The 14,175-nt window shown below is 45.0% G+C and overlaps 13 non-coding genes across 13 annotated transcripts; all 13 read right to left on the bottom strand.

The window, feature by feature from the left end:
• Positions 1–641: 641 nt before the first annotated feature.
• TRNAL-CAG (transfer RNA leucine (anticodon CAG)) lies at positions 642–724 on the bottom strand. Its single transcript has one exon. It is a non-coding gene; the product is annotated as a tRNA-Leu (tRNA).
• A 987-nt stretch (positions 725–1,711) lies between these two features.
• Positions 1,712–1,794, bottom strand: TRNAL-CAG (transfer RNA leucine (anticodon CAG)). The gene has a single exon. It is a non-coding gene; the product is annotated as a tRNA-Leu (tRNA).
• Positions 1,795–2,678: 884 nt separating this feature from the next.
• On the bottom strand, positions 2,679–2,761 carry TRNAL-CAG (transfer RNA leucine (anticodon CAG)). The gene has a single exon. It is a non-coding gene; the product is annotated as a tRNA-Leu (tRNA).
• A 987-nt stretch (positions 2,762–3,748) lies between these two features.
• Positions 3,749–3,831, bottom strand: TRNAL-CAG (transfer RNA leucine (anticodon CAG)). The gene has a single exon. It is a non-coding gene; the product is annotated as a tRNA-Leu (tRNA).
• An 884-nt stretch (positions 3,832–4,715) lies between these two features.
• Positions 4,716–4,798, bottom strand: TRNAL-CAG (transfer RNA leucine (anticodon CAG)). Its single transcript has one exon. It is a non-coding gene; the product is annotated as a tRNA-Leu (tRNA).
• An 884-nt stretch (positions 4,799–5,682) lies between these two features.
• TRNAL-CAG (transfer RNA leucine (anticodon CAG)) lies at positions 5,683–5,765 on the bottom strand. The gene has a single exon. It is a non-coding gene; the product is annotated as a tRNA-Leu (tRNA).
• Positions 5,766–6,648: 883 nt separating this feature from the next.
• On the bottom strand, positions 6,649–6,731 carry TRNAL-CAG (transfer RNA leucine (anticodon CAG)). Its single transcript has one exon. It is a non-coding gene; the product is annotated as a tRNA-Leu (tRNA).
• An 884-nt stretch (positions 6,732–7,615) lies between these two features.
• TRNAL-CAG (transfer RNA leucine (anticodon CAG)) lies at positions 7,616–7,698 on the bottom strand. The gene has a single exon. It is a non-coding gene; the product is annotated as a tRNA-Leu (tRNA).
• Positions 7,699–8,737: 1,039 nt separating this feature from the next.
• Positions 8,738–8,820, bottom strand: TRNAL-CAG (transfer RNA leucine (anticodon CAG)). Its single transcript has one exon. It is a non-coding gene; the product is annotated as a tRNA-Leu (tRNA).
• Positions 8,821–9,807: 987 nt separating this feature from the next.
• On the bottom strand, positions 9,808–9,890 carry TRNAL-CAG (transfer RNA leucine (anticodon CAG)). Its single transcript has one exon. It is a non-coding gene; the product is annotated as a tRNA-Leu (tRNA).
• An 883-nt stretch (positions 9,891–10,773) lies between these two features.
• Positions 10,774–10,856, bottom strand: TRNAL-CAG (transfer RNA leucine (anticodon CAG)). The gene has a single exon. It is a non-coding gene; the product is annotated as a tRNA-Leu (tRNA).
• A 1,678-nt stretch (positions 10,857–12,534) lies between these two features.
• On the bottom strand, positions 12,535–12,617 carry TRNAL-CAG (transfer RNA leucine (anticodon CAG)). Its single transcript has one exon. It is a non-coding gene; the product is annotated as a tRNA-Leu (tRNA).
• Positions 12,618–13,604: 987 nt separating this feature from the next.
• On the bottom strand, positions 13,605–13,687 carry TRNAL-CAG (transfer RNA leucine (anticodon CAG)). The gene has a single exon. It is a non-coding gene; the product is annotated as a tRNA-Leu (tRNA).
• Positions 13,688–14,175: the final 488 nt, after the last annotated feature.

Here is a 14,175-nt window from a genome sequence, read left to right as displayed (position 1 = left end):
CAAATACGCAGGTGTGAAAAAAAAATGCAAAGCGCAAAGAAAAAATGGTGACATTAAGAGTCCAATTCTTGGGATGAAGTATAAAGACTGGATCAGTTTGTCACTTACTGGTGGTGATCTTCCACGATCTGATTGAGTATTTCGCATTCAAAGGTTGAACGGAGGAAAGCTTGAAGGACTTTTTCTACCTTTCTTCAAGTTGCTGGTTTAGAAGCAGGATTTTGACATCAGCCTAGTATGTGTATAAATGTTTCTTCAGATATATCCTATCAGAACCCTGAAAAAGAAACCTGAGTGGTTTCCAAAGCTTGCAGCAACATCAATTGACCATTCAAAGGAATCTTATCTGCAAGGTTAATTAGCTTCTCTCCCCGAGAACAAGCATATTATGTTCTACTGGCTAACGGGGTTCCAATGTTCCTTTTGAGCATCAGCCTAGAAGTTAGGCACCAGTGAGAATGAAACTCACACCCTGTGGTTTAACCAGACCAGTGGCCTATGAAGCAGGAAGAAAAGGGATTGGCGTGGTGTTTTTTTCCCCTTTCTGATGGAGGGTTTCTTGTTCCTCAAACTGCTTTCAAAGTTGACTTCGGGAGCCCTGAGAAAAATGGCCTTGCTTAATATTTAAGGAAAAGCTAGCCTGTCAGAAGTGGGATTCGAACCCACGCCTCCAGAGGAGACTGCGACCTGAACGCAGCGCCTTAGACCGCTCGGCCATCCTGACTCTCATGTGGCAGTATGCTTTGGCGCTTCGTGGTGATACTAGACATCATGGTAAGCGTTAAGCATAAAATTGAGGCACTTGTCAACATCTGCAAGTCTGCACTTGCGCAGAACAGAGCAACTTTGCCGCTCCTCACACAGACCCCCGCTGGAATCCCAATCCGTGACGCGTAAGAGCAAACACTTGGCTGTCATGGGGTGGGATTTGAACCCACGCCTCCAGGAAAGATCATGCAGCTATCCTCAAATACGCAGGTGTGAAAAAAAAATGCAAAGCGCAAAGAAAAAATGGTGACATTAAGAGTCCAATTCTTGGGATGAAGTATAAAGACTGGATCAGTTTGTCACTTACTGGTGGTGATCTTCCACGATCTGATTGAGTATTTCGCATTCAAAGGTTGAACGGAGGAAAGCTTGAAGGACTTTTTCTACCTTTCTTCAAGTTGCTGGTTTAGAAGCAGGATTTTGACATCAGCCTAGTATGTGTATAAATGTTTCTTCAGATATATCCTATCAGAACCCTGAAAAAGAAACCTGAGTGGTTTCCAAAGCTTGCAGCAACATCAATTGACCATTCAAAGGAATCTTATCTGCAAGGTTAATTAGCTTCTCTCCCCGAGAACAAGCATATTATGTTCTACTGGCTAACGGGGTTCCAATGTTCCTTTTGAGCATCAGCCTAGAAGTTAGGCACCAGTGAGAATGAAACTCACACCCTGTGGTTTAACCAGACCAGTGGCCTATGAAGCAGGAAGAAAAGGGATTGGCGTGGTGTTTTTTTCCCCTTTCTGATGGAGGGTTTCTTGTTCCTCAAACTGCTTTCAAAGTTGACTTCGGGAGCCCTGAGAAAAATGGCCTTGCTTAATATTTAAGGAAAAGCTAGCCTCCTTTCTGATGGAGGGTTTCTTGTTCCTCAAACTGCTTTCAAAGTTGACTTCGGGAGCCCTGAGAAAAATGGCCTTGCTTAATATTTAAGGAAAAGCTAGCCTGTCAGAAGTGGGATTCGAACCCACGCCTCCAGAGGAGACTGCGACCTGAACGCAGCGCCTTAGACCGCTCGGCCATCCTGACTCTCATGTGGCAGTATGCTTTGGCGCTTCGTGGTGATACTAGACATCATGGTAAGCGTTAAGCATAAAATTGAGGCACTTGTCAACATCTGCAAGTCTGCACTTGCGCAGAACAGAGCAACTTTGCCGCTCCTCACACAGACCCCCGCTGGAATCCCAATCCGTGACGCGTAAGAGCAAACACTTGGCTGTCATGGGGTGGGATTTGAACCCACGCCTCCAGGAAAGATCATGCAGCTATCCTCAAATACGCAGGTGTGAAAAAAAAATGCAAAGCGCAAAGAAAAAATGGTGACATTAAGAGTCCAATTCTTGGGATGAAGTATAAAGACTGGATCAGTTTGTCACTTACTGGTGGTGATCTTCCACGATCTGATTGAGTATTTCGCATTCAAAGGTTGAACGGAGGAAAGCTTGAAGGACTTTTTCTACCTTTCTTCAAGTTGCTGGTTTAGAAGCAGGATTTTGACATCAGCCTAGTATGTGTATAAATGTTTCTTCAGATATATCCTATCAGAACCCTGAAAAAGAAACCTGAGTGGTTTCCAAAGCTTGCAGCAACATCAATTGACCATTCAAAGGAATCTTATCTGCAAGGTTAATTAGCTTCTCTCCCCGAGAACAAGCATATTATGTTCTACTGGCTAACGGGGTTCCAATGTTCCTTTTGAGCATCAGCCTAGAAGTTAGGCACCAGTGAGAATGAAACTCACACCCTGTGGTTTAACCAGACCAGTGGCCTATGAAGCAGGAAGAAAAGGGATTGGCGTGGTGTTTTTTTCCCCTTTCTGATGGAGGGTTTCTTGTTCCTCAAACTGCTTTCAAAGTTGACTTCGGGAGCCCTGAGAAAAATGGCCTTGCTTAATATTTAAGGAAAAGCTAGCCTGTCAGAAGTGGGATTCGAACCCACGCCTCCAGAGGAGACTGCGACCTGAACGCAGCGCCTTAGACCGCTCGGCCATCCTGACTCTCATGTGGCAGTATGCTTTGGCGCTTCGTGGTGATACTAGACATCATGGTAAGCGTTAAGCATAAAATTAAGGCACTTGTCAACATCTGCAAGTCTGCACTTGCGCAGAACAGAGCAACTTTGCCGCTCCTCACACAGACCCCCGCTGGAATCCCAATCCGTGACGCGTAAGAGCAAACACTTGGCTGTCATGGGGTGGGATTTGAACCCACGCCTCCAGGAAAGATCATGCAGCTATCCTCAAATACGCAGGTGTGAAAAAAAAATGCAAAGCGCAAAGAAAAAATGGTGACATTAAGAGTCCAATTCTTGGGATGAAGTATAAAGACTGGATCAGTTTGTCACTTACTGGTGGTGATCTTCCACGATCTGATTGAGTATTTCGCATTCAAAGGTTGAACGGAGGAAAGCTTGAAGGACTTTTTCTACCTTTCTTCAAGTTGCTGGTTTAGAAGCAGGATTTTGACATCAGCCTAGTATGTGTATAAATGTTTCTTCAGATATATCCTATCAGAACCCTGAAAAAGAAACCTGAGTGGTTTCCAAAGCTTGCAGCAACATCAATTGACCATTCAAAGGAATCTTATCTGCAAGGTTAATTAGCTTCTCTCCCCGAGAACAAGCATATTATGTTCTACTGGCTAACGGGGTTCCAATGTTCCTTTTGAGCATCAGCCTAGAAGTTAGGCACCAGTGAGAATGAAACTCACACCCTGTGGTTTAACCAGACCAGTGGCCTATGAAGCAGGAAGAAAAGGGATTGGCGTGGTGTTTTTTTCCCCTTTCTGATGGAGGGTTTCTTGTTCCTCAAACTGCTTTCAAAGTTGACTTCGGGAGCCCTGAGAAAAATGGCCTTGCTTAATATTTAAGGAAAAGCTAGCCTCCTTTCTGATGGAGGGTTTCTTGTTCCTCAAACTGCTTTCAAAGTTGACTTCGGGAGCCCTGAGAAAAATGGCCTTGCTTAATATTTAAGGAAAAGCTAGCCTGTCAGAAGTGGGATTCGAACCCACGCCTCCAGAGGAGACTGCGACCTGAACGCAGCGCCTTAGACCGCTCGGCCATCCTGACTCTCATGTGGCAGTATGCTTTGGCGCTTCGTGGTGATACTAGACATCATGGTAAGCGTTAAGCATAAAATTGAGGCACTTGTCAACATCTGCAAGTCTGCACTTGCGCAGAACAGAGCAACTTTGCCGCTCCTCACACAGACCCCCGCTGGAATCCCAATCCGTGACGCGTAAGAGCAAACACTTGGCTGTCATGGGGTGGGATTTGAACCCACGCCTCCAGGAAAGATCATGCAGCTATCCTCAAATACGCAGGTGTGAAAAAAAAATGCAAAGCGCAAAGAAAAAATGGTGACATTAAGAGTCCAATTCTTGGGATGAAGTATAAAGACTGGATCAGTTTGTCACTTACTGGTGGTGATCTTCCACGATCTGATTGAGTATTTCGCATTCAAAGGTTGAACGGAGGAAAGCTTGAAGGACTTTTTCTACCTTTCTTCAAGTTGCTGGTTTAGAAGCAGGATTTTGACATCAGCCTAGTATGTGTATAAATGTTTCTTCAGATATATCCTATCAGAACCCTGAAAAAGAAACCTGAGTGGTTTCCAAAGCTTGCAGCAACATCAATTGACCATTCAAAGGAATCTTATCTGCAAGGTTAATTAGCTTCTCTCCCCGAGAACAAGCATATTATGTTCTACTGGCTAACGGGGTTCCAATGTTCCTTTTGAGCATCAGCCTAGAAGTTAGGCACCAGTGAGAATGAAACTCACACCCTGTGGTTTAACCAGACCAGTGGCCTATGAAGCAGGAAGAAAAGGGATTGGCGTGGTGTTTTTTTCCCCTTTCTGATGGAGGGTTTCTTGTTCCTCAAACTGCTTTCAAAGTTGACTTCGGGAGCCCTGAGAAAAATGGCCTTGCTTAATATTTAAGGAAAACCCAGCCTGTCAGAAGTGGGATTCGAACCCACGCCTCCAGAGGAGACTGCGACCTGAACGCAGCGCCTTAGACCGCTCGGCCATCCTGACTCTCATGTGGCAGTATGCTTTGGCGCTTCGTGGTGATACTAGACATCATGGTAAGCGTTAAGCATAAAATTGAGGCACTTGTCAACATCTGCAAGTCTGCACTTGCGCAGAACAGAGCAACTTTGCCGCTCCTCACACAGACCCCCGCTGGAATCCCAATCCGTGACGCGTAAGAGCAAACACTTGGCTGTCATGGGGTGGGATTTGAACCCACGCCTCCAGGAAAGATCATGCAGCTATCCTCAAATACGCAGGTGTGAAAAAAAAATGCAAAGCGCAAAGAAAAAATGGTGACATTAAGAGTCCAATTCTTGGGATGAAGTATAAAGACTGGATCAGTTTGTCACTTACTGGTGGTGATCTTCCACGATCTGATTGAGTATTTCGCATTCAAAGGTTGAACGGAGGAAAGCTTGAAGGACTTTTTCTACCTTTCTTCAAGTTGCTGGTTTAGAAGCAGGATTTTGACATCAGCCTAGTATGTGTATAAATGTTTCTTCAGATATATCCTATCAGAACCCTGAAAAAGAAACCTGAGTGGTTTCCAAAGCTTGCAGCAACATCAATTGACCATTCAAAGGAATCTTATCTGCAAGGTTAATTAGCTTCTCTCCCCGAGAACAAGCATATTATGTTCTACTGGCTAACGGGGTTCCAATGTTCCTTTTGAGCATCAGCCTAGAAGTTAGGCACCAGTGAGAATGAAACTCACACCCTGTGGTTTAACCAGACCAGTGGCCTATGAAGCAGGAAGAAAAGGGATTGGCGTGGTGTTTTTTTCCCCTTTCTGATGGAGGGTTTCTTGTTCCTCAAACTGCTTTCAAAGTTGACTTCGGGAGCCCTGAGAAAAATGGCCTTGCTTAATATTTAAGGAAAACCCAGCCTGTCAGAAGTGGGATTCGAACCCACGCCTCCAGAGGAGACTGCGACCTGAACGCAGCGCCTTAGACCGCTCGGCCATCCTGACTCTCATGTGGCAGTATGCTTTGGCGCTTCGTGGTGATACTAGACATCATGGTAAGCGTTAAGCATAAAATTGAGGCACTTGTCAACATCTGCAAGTCTGCACTTGCGCAGAACAGAGCAACTTTGCCGCTCCTCACACAGACCCCCGCTGGAATCCCAATCCGTGACGCGTAAGAGCAAACACTTGGCTGTCATGGGGTGGGATTTGAACCCACGCCTCCAGGAAAGATCATGCAGCTATCCTCAAATACGCAGGTGTGAAAAAAAATGCAAAGCGCAAAGAAAAAATGGTGACATTAAGAGTCCAATTCTTGGGATGAAGTATAAAGACTGGATCAGTTTGTCACTTACTGGTGGTGATCTTCCACGATCTGATTGAGTATTTCGCATTCAAAGGTTGAACGGAGGAAAGCTTGAAGGACTTTTTCTACCTTTCTTCAAGTTGCTGGTTTAGAAGCAGGATTTTGACATCAGCCTAGTATGTGTATAAATGTTTCTTCAGATATATCCTATCAGAACCCTGAAAAAGAAACCTGAGTGGTTTCCAAAGCTTGCAGCAACATCAATTGACCATTCAAAGGAATCTTATCTGCAAGGTTAATTAGCTTCTCTCCCCGAGAACAAGCATATTATGTTCTACTGGCTAACGGGGTTCCAATGTTCCTTTTGAGCATCAGCCTAGAAGTTAGGCACCAGTGAGAATGAAACTCACACCCCGTGGTTTAACCAGACCAGTGGCCTATGAAGCAGGAAGAAAAGAGATTGGCGTGGTGTTTTTTTCCCCTTTCTGATGGAGGGTTTCTTGTTCCTCAAACTGCTTTCAAAGTTGACTTCGGGAGCCCTGAGAAAAATGGCCTTGCTTAATATTTAAGGAAAAGCTAGCCTGTCAGAAGTGGGATTCGAACCCACGCCTCCAGAGGAGACTGCGACCTGAACGCAGCGCCTTAGACCGCTCGGCCATCCTGACTCTCATGTGGCAGTATGCTTTGGCGCTTCGTGGTGATACTAGACATCATGGTAAGCGTTAAGCATAAAATTGAGGCACTTGTCAACATCTGCAAGTCTGCACTTGCGCAGAACAGAGCAACTTTGCCGCTCCTCACACAGACCCCCGCTGGAATCCCAATCCGTGACGCGTAAGAGCAAACACTTGGCTGTCATGGGGTGGGATTTGAACCCACGCCTCCAGGAAAGATCATGCAGCTATCCTCAAATACGCAGGTGTGAAAAAAAAATGCAAAGCGCAAAGAAAAAATGGTGACATTAAGAGTCCAATTCTTGGGATGAAGTATAAAGACTGGATCAGTTTGTCACTTACTGGTGGTGATCTTCCACGATCTGATTGAGTATTTCGCATTCAAAGGTTGAACGGAGGAAAGCTTGAAGGACTTTTTCTACCTTTCTTCAAGTTGCTGGTTTAGAAGCAGGATTTTGACATCAGCCTAGTATGTGTATAAATGTTTCTTCAGATATATCCTATCAGAACCCTGAAAAAGAAACCTGAGTGGTTTCCAAAGCTTGCAGCAACATCAATTGACCATTCAAAGGAATCTTATCTGCAAGGTTAATTAGCTTCTCTCCCCGAGAACAAGCATATTATGTTCTACTGGCTAACGGGGTTCCAATGTTCCTTTTGAGCATCAGCCTAGAAGTTAGGCACCAGTGAGAATGAAACTCACACCCCGTGGTTTAACCAGACCAGTGGCCTATGAAGCAGGAAGAAAAGGGATTGGCGTGGTGTTTTTTTCCCCTTTCTGATGGAGGGTTTCTTGTTCCTCAAACTGCTTTCAAAGTTGACTTCGGGAGCCCTGAGAAAAATGGCCTTGCTTAATATTTAAGGAAAAGCTAGCCTGTCAGAAATAGGATTCGAACCCACGCCTCCAGAGGAGACTGCGACCTGAACGCAGCGCCTTAGACCGCTCGGCCATCCTGACTCTCATGTGGCAGTATGCTTTGGCGCTTCGTGGTGATACTAGACATTATGGTAAGCGTTAAGCATAAAATTGAGGCACTTGTCAACATCTGCAAGTCTGCACTTGCGCACTAAGAGCAAACACTTGGCTGTCATGGGGTGGGATTTGAACCCACGCCTCCAGGAAAGATCATGCAGCTATCCTCAAATACGCAGGTGTGAAAAAAAAATGCAAAGCGCAAAGAAAAAATGGTGACATTAAGAGTCCAATTCTTGGGATGAAGTATAAAGACTGGATCAGTTTGTCACTTACTGGTGGTGATCTTCCACGATCTGATTGAGTATTTCGCATTCAAAGGTTGAACGGAGGAAAGCTTGAAGGACTTTTTCTACCTTTCTTCAAGTTGCTGGTTTAGAAGCAGGATTTTGACATCAGCCTAGTATGTGTATAAATGTTTCTTCAGATATATCCTATCAGAACCCTGAAAAAGAAACCTGAGTGGTTTCCAAAGCTTGCAGCAACATCAATTGACCATTCAAAGGAATCTTATCTGCAAGGTTAATTAGCTTCTCTCCCCGAGAACAAGCATATTATGTTCTACTGGCTAACGGGGTTCCAATGTTCCTTTTGAGCATCAGCCTAGAAGTTAGGCACCAGTGAGAATGAAACTCACACCCCGTGGTTTAACCAGACCAGTGGCCTATGAAGCAGGAAGAAAAAGGATTGGCGTGGTGTTTTTTTCCCCTTTCTGATGGAGGGTTTCTTGTTCCTCAAACTGCTTTCAAAGTTGACTTCGGGAGCCCTGAGAAAAATGGCCTTGCTTAATATTTAAGGAAAAGCTAGCCTCCTTTCTGATGGAGGGTTTCTTGTTCCTCAAACTGCTTTCAAAGTTGACTTCGGGAGCCCTGAGAAAAATGGCCTTGCTTAATATTTAAGGAAAAGCTAGCCTCCTTTCTGATGGAGGGTTTCTTGTTCCTCAAACTGCTTTCAAAGTTGACTTCGGGGGGACTTCGAGCCCTGAGAAAAATGGCCTTGCTTAATATTTAAGGAAAAGCTAGCCTGTCAGAAGTGGGATTCGAACCCACGCCTCCAGAGGAGACTGCGACCTGAACGCAGCGCCTTAGACCGCTCGGCCATCCTGACTCTCATGTGGCAGTATGCTTTGGCGCTTCGTGGTGATACTAGACATCATGGTAAGCGTTAAGCATAAAATTGAGGCACTTGTCAACATCTGCAAGTCTGCACTTGCGCAGAACAGAGCAACTTTGCCGCTCCTCACACAGACCCCCGCTGGAATCCCAATCCGTGACGCGTAAGAGCAAACACTTGGCTGTCATGGGGTGGGATTTGAACCCACGCCTCCAGGAAAGATCATGCAGCTATCCTCAAATACGCAGGTGTGAAAAAAAAATGCAAAGCGCAAAGAAAAAATGGTGACATTAAGAGTCCAATTCTTGGGATGAAGTATAAAGACTGGATCAGTTTGTCACTTACTGGTGGTGATCTTCCACGATCTGATTGAGTATTTCGCATTCAAAGGTTGAACGGAGGAAAGCTTGAAGGACTTTTTCTACCTTTCTTCAAGTTGCTGGTTTAGAAGCAGGATTTTGACATCAGCCTAGTATGTGTATAAATGTTTCTTCAGATATATCCTATCAGAACCCTGAAAAAGAAACCTGAGTGGTTTCCAAAGCTTGCAGCAACATCAATTGACCATTCAAAGGAATCTTATCTGCAAGGTTAATTAGCTTCTCTCCCCGAGAACAAGCATATTATGTTCTACTGGCTAACGGGGTTCCAATGTTCCTTTTGAGCATCAGCCTAGAAGTTAGGCACCAGTGAGAATGAAACTCACACCCTGTGGTTTAACCAGACCAGTGGCCTATGAAGCAGGAAGAAAAGGGATTGGCGTGGTGTTTTTTTCCCCTTTCTGATGGAGGGTTTCTTGTTCCTCAAACTGCTTTCAAAGTTGACTTCGGGAGCCCTGAGAAAAATGGCCTTGCTTAATATTTAAGGAAAAGCTAGCCTCCTTTCTGATGGAGGGTTTCTTGTTCCTCAAACTGCTTTCAAAGTTGACTTCGGGAGCCCTGAGAAAAATGGCCTTGCTTAATATTTAAGGAAAAGCTAGCCTGTCAGAAGTGGGATTCGAACCCACGCCTCCAGAGGAGACTGCGACCTGAACGCAGCGCCTTAGACCGCTCGGCCATCCTGACTCTCATGTGGCAGTATGCTTTGGCGCTTCGTGGTGATACTAGACATCATGGTAAGCGTTAAGCATAAAATTGAGGCACTTGTCAACATCTGCAAGTCTGCACTTGCGCAGAACAGAGCAACTTTGCCGCTCCTCACACAGACCCCCGCTGGAATCCCAATCCGTGACGCGTAAGAGCAAACACTTGGCTGTCATGGGGTGGGATTTGAACCCACGCCTCCAGGAAAGATCATGCAGCTATCCTCAAATACGCAGGTGTGAAAAAAAAATGCAAAGCGCAAAGAAAAAATGGTGACATTAAGAGTCCAATTCTTGGGATGAAGTATAAAGACTGGATCAGTTTGTCACTTACTGGTGGTGATCTTCCACGATCTGATTGAGTATTTCGCATTCAAAGGTTGAACGGAGGAAAGCTTGAAGGACTTTTTCTACCTTTCTTCAAGTTGCTGGTTTAGAAGCAGGATTTTGACATCAGCCTAGTATGTGTATAAATGTTTCTTCAGATATATCCTATCAGAACCCTGAAAAAGAAACCTGAGTGGTTTCCAAAGCTTGCAGCAACATCAATTGACCATTCAAAGGAATCTTATCTGCAAGGTTAATTAGCTTCTCTCCCCGAGAACAAGCATATTATGTTCTACTGGCTAACGGGGTTCCAATGTTCCTTTTGAGCATCAGCCTAGAAGTTAGGCACCAGTGAGAATGAAACTCACACCCTGTGGTTTAACCAGACCAGTGGCCTATGAAGCAGGAAGAAAAAGGATTGGCGTGGTGTTTTTTCCCCTTTCTGATGGAGGGTTTCTTGTTCCTCAAACTGCTTTCAAAGTTGACTTCGGGAGCCCTGAGAAAAATGGCCTTGCTTAATATTTAAGGAAAAGCTAGCCTGTCAGAAGTGGGATTCGAACCCACGCCTCCAGAGGAGACTGCGACCTGAACGCAGCGCCTTAGACCGCTCGGCCATCCTGACTCTCATGTGGCAGTATGCTTTGGCGCTTCGTGGTGATACTAGACATCATGGTAAGCGTTAAGCATAAAATTGAGGCACTTGTCAACATCTGCAAGTCTGTACTTGCGCAGAACAGAGCAACTTTGCCGCTCCTCACACAGACCCCCGCTGGAATCCCAATCCGTGACGCGTAAGAGCAAACACTTGGCTGTCATGGGGTGGGATTTGAACCCACGCCTCCAGGAAAGATCATGCAGCTATCCTCAAATACGCAGGTGTGAAAAAAAAATGCAAAGCGCAAAGAAAAAATGGTGACATTAAGAGTCCAATTCTTGGGATGAAGTATAAAGACTGGATCAGTTTGTCACTTACTGGTGGTGATCTTCCACGATCTGATTGAGTATTTCGCATTCAAAGGTTGAACGGAGGAAAGCTTGAAGGACTTTTTCTACCTTTCTTCAAGTTGCTGGTTTAGAAGCAGGATTTTGACATCAGCCTAGTATGTGTATAAATGTTTCTTCAGATATATCCTATCAGAACCCTGAAAAAGAAACCTGAGTGGTTTCCAAAGCTTGCAGCAACATCAATTGACCATTCAAAGGAATCTTATCTGCAAGGTTAATTAGCTTCTCTCCCCGAGAACAAGCATATTATGTTCTACTGGCTAACGGGGTTCCAATGTTCCTTTTGAGCATCAGCCTAGAAGAGAATGAAACTCACACCCCGTGGTTTAACCAGACCAGTGGCCTATGAAGCAGGAAGAAAAGGGATTGGCGTGGTGTTTTTTTCCCCTTTCTGATGGAGGGTTTCTTGTTCCTCATGTGGCAGTATGCTTTGGCGCTTCGTGGTGATACTAGACATCATGGTAAGCGTTAAGCATAAAATTGAGGCACTTGTCAACATCTGCAAGTCTGCACTTGCGCAGAACAGAGCAACTTTGCCGCTCCTCACACAGACCCCCGCTGGAATCCCAATCCGTGACGCGTAAGAGCAAACACTTGGCTGTCATGGGGTGGGATTTGAACCCACGCCTCCAGGAAAGATCATGCAGCTATCCTCAAATACGCAGGTGTGAAAAAAAAATGCAAAGCGCAAAGAAAAAATGGTGACATTAAGAGTCCAATTCTTGGGATGAAGTATAAAGACTGGATCAGTTTGTCACTTACTGGTGGTGATCTTCCACGATCTGATTGAGTATTTCGCATTCAAAGGTTGAACGGAGGAAAGCTTGAAGGACTTTTTCTACCTTTCTTCAAGTTGCTGGTTTAGAAGCAGGATTTTGACATCAGCCTAGTATGTGTATAAATGTTTCTTCAGATATATCCTATCAGAACCCTGAAAAAGAAACCTGAGTGGTTTCCAAAGCTTGCAGCAACATCAATTGACCATTCAAAGGAATCTTATCTGCAAGGTTAATTAGCTTCTCTCCCCGAGAACAAGCATATTATGTTCTACTGGCTAACGGGGTTCCAATGTTCCTTTTGAGCATCAGCCTAGAAGTTAGGCACCAGTGAGAATGAAACTCACACCCTGTGGTTTAACCAGACCAGTGGCCTATGAAGCAGGAAGAAAAGGGATTGGCGTGGTGTTTTTTTCCCCTTTCTGATGGAGGGTTTCTTGTTCCTCAAACTGCTTTCAAAGTTGACTTCGGGAGCCCTGAGAAAAATGGCCTTGCTTAATATTTAAGGAAAAGCTAGCCTGTCAGAAGTGGGATTCGAACCCACGCCTCCAGAGGAGACTGCGACCTGAACGCAGCGCCTTAGACCGCTCGGCCATCCTGACTCTCATGTGGCAGTATGCTTTGGCGCTTCGTGGTGATACTAGACATCATGGTAAGCGTTAAGCATAAAATTGAGGCACTTGTCAACATCTGCAAGTCTGTACTTGCGCAGAACAGAGCAACTTTGCCGCTCCTCACACAGACCCCCGCTGGAATCCCAATCCGTGACGCGTAAGAGCAAACACTTGGCTGTCATGGGGTGGGATTTGAACCCACGCCTCCAGGAAAGATCATGCAGCTATCCTCAAATACGCAGGTGTGAAAAAAAAATGCAAAGCGCAAAGAAAAAATGGTGACATTAAGAGTCCAATTCTTGGGATGAAGTATAAAGACTGGATCAGTTTGTCACTTACTGGTGGTGATCTTCCACGATCTGATTGAGTATTTCGCATTCAAAGGTTGAACGGAGGAAAGCTTGAAGGACTTTTTCTACCTTTCTTCAAGTTGCTGGTTTAGAAGCAGGATTTTGACATCAGCCTAGTATGTGTATAAATGTTTCTTCAGATATATCCTATCAGAACCCTGAAAAAGAAACCTGAGTGGTTTCCAAAGCTTGCAGCAACATCAATTGACCATTCAAAGGAATCTTATCTGCAAGGTTAATTAGCTTCTCTCCCCGAGAACAAGCATATTATGTTCTACTGGCTAACGGGGTTCCAATGTTCCTTTTGAGCATCAGCCTAGAAGTTAGGCACCAGTGAGAATGAAACTCACACCCCGTGGTTTAACCAGACCAGTGGCCTATGAAGCAGGAAGAAAAGGGATTGGCGTGGTGTTTTTTTCCCCTTTCTGATGGAGGGTTTCTTGTTCCTCAAACTGCTTTCAAAGTTGACTTCGGGAGCCCTGAGAAAAATGGCCTTGCTTAATATTTAAGGAAAAGCTAGCCTCCTTTCTGATGGAGGGTTTCTTGTTCCTCAAACTGCTTTCAAAGTTGACTTCGGGAGCCCTGAGAAAAATGGCCTTGCTTAATATTTAAGGAAAAGCTAGCCTGTCAGAAGTGGGATTCGAACCCACGCCTCCAGAGGAGACTGCGACCTGAACGCAGCGCCTTAGACCGCTCGGCCATCCTGACTCTCATGTGGCAGTATGCTTTGGCGCTTCGTGGTGATACTAGACATCATGGTAAGCGTTAAGCATAAAATTGAGGCACTTGTCAACATCTGCAAGTCTGCACTTGCGCAGAACAGAGCAACTTTGCCGCTCCTCACACAGACCCCCGCTGGAATCCCAATCCGTGACGCGTAAGAGCAAACACTTGGCTGTCATGGGGTGGGATTTGAACCCACGCCTCCAGGAAAGATCATGCAGCTATCCTCAAATACGCAGGTGTGAAAAAAAAATGCAAAGCGCAAAGAAAAAATGGTGACATTAAGAGTCCAATTCTTGGGATGAAGTATAAAGACTGGATCAGTTTGTCACTTACTGGTGGTGATCTTCCACGATCTGATTGAGTATTTCGCATTCAAAGGTTGAACGGAGGAAAGCTTGAAGGACTTTTTCTACCTTTCTTCAAGTTGCTGGTTTAGAAGCAGGATTTTGACATCAGCCTAGTATGTGTAT

This window comes from Eleutherodactylus coqui, chromosome 7 (genome assembly GCF_035609145.1).
Source record: "Eleutherodactylus coqui strain aEleCoq1 chromosome 7, aEleCoq1.hap1, whole genome shotgun sequence".
Taxonomy (NCBI): domain Eukaryota; kingdom Metazoa; phylum Chordata; class Amphibia; order Anura; family Eleutherodactylidae; genus Eleutherodactylus; species Eleutherodactylus coqui.
Note: the sequence above shows the minus strand (reverse complement) of the source record. Positions and strands in the feature narration are given on the sequence as shown.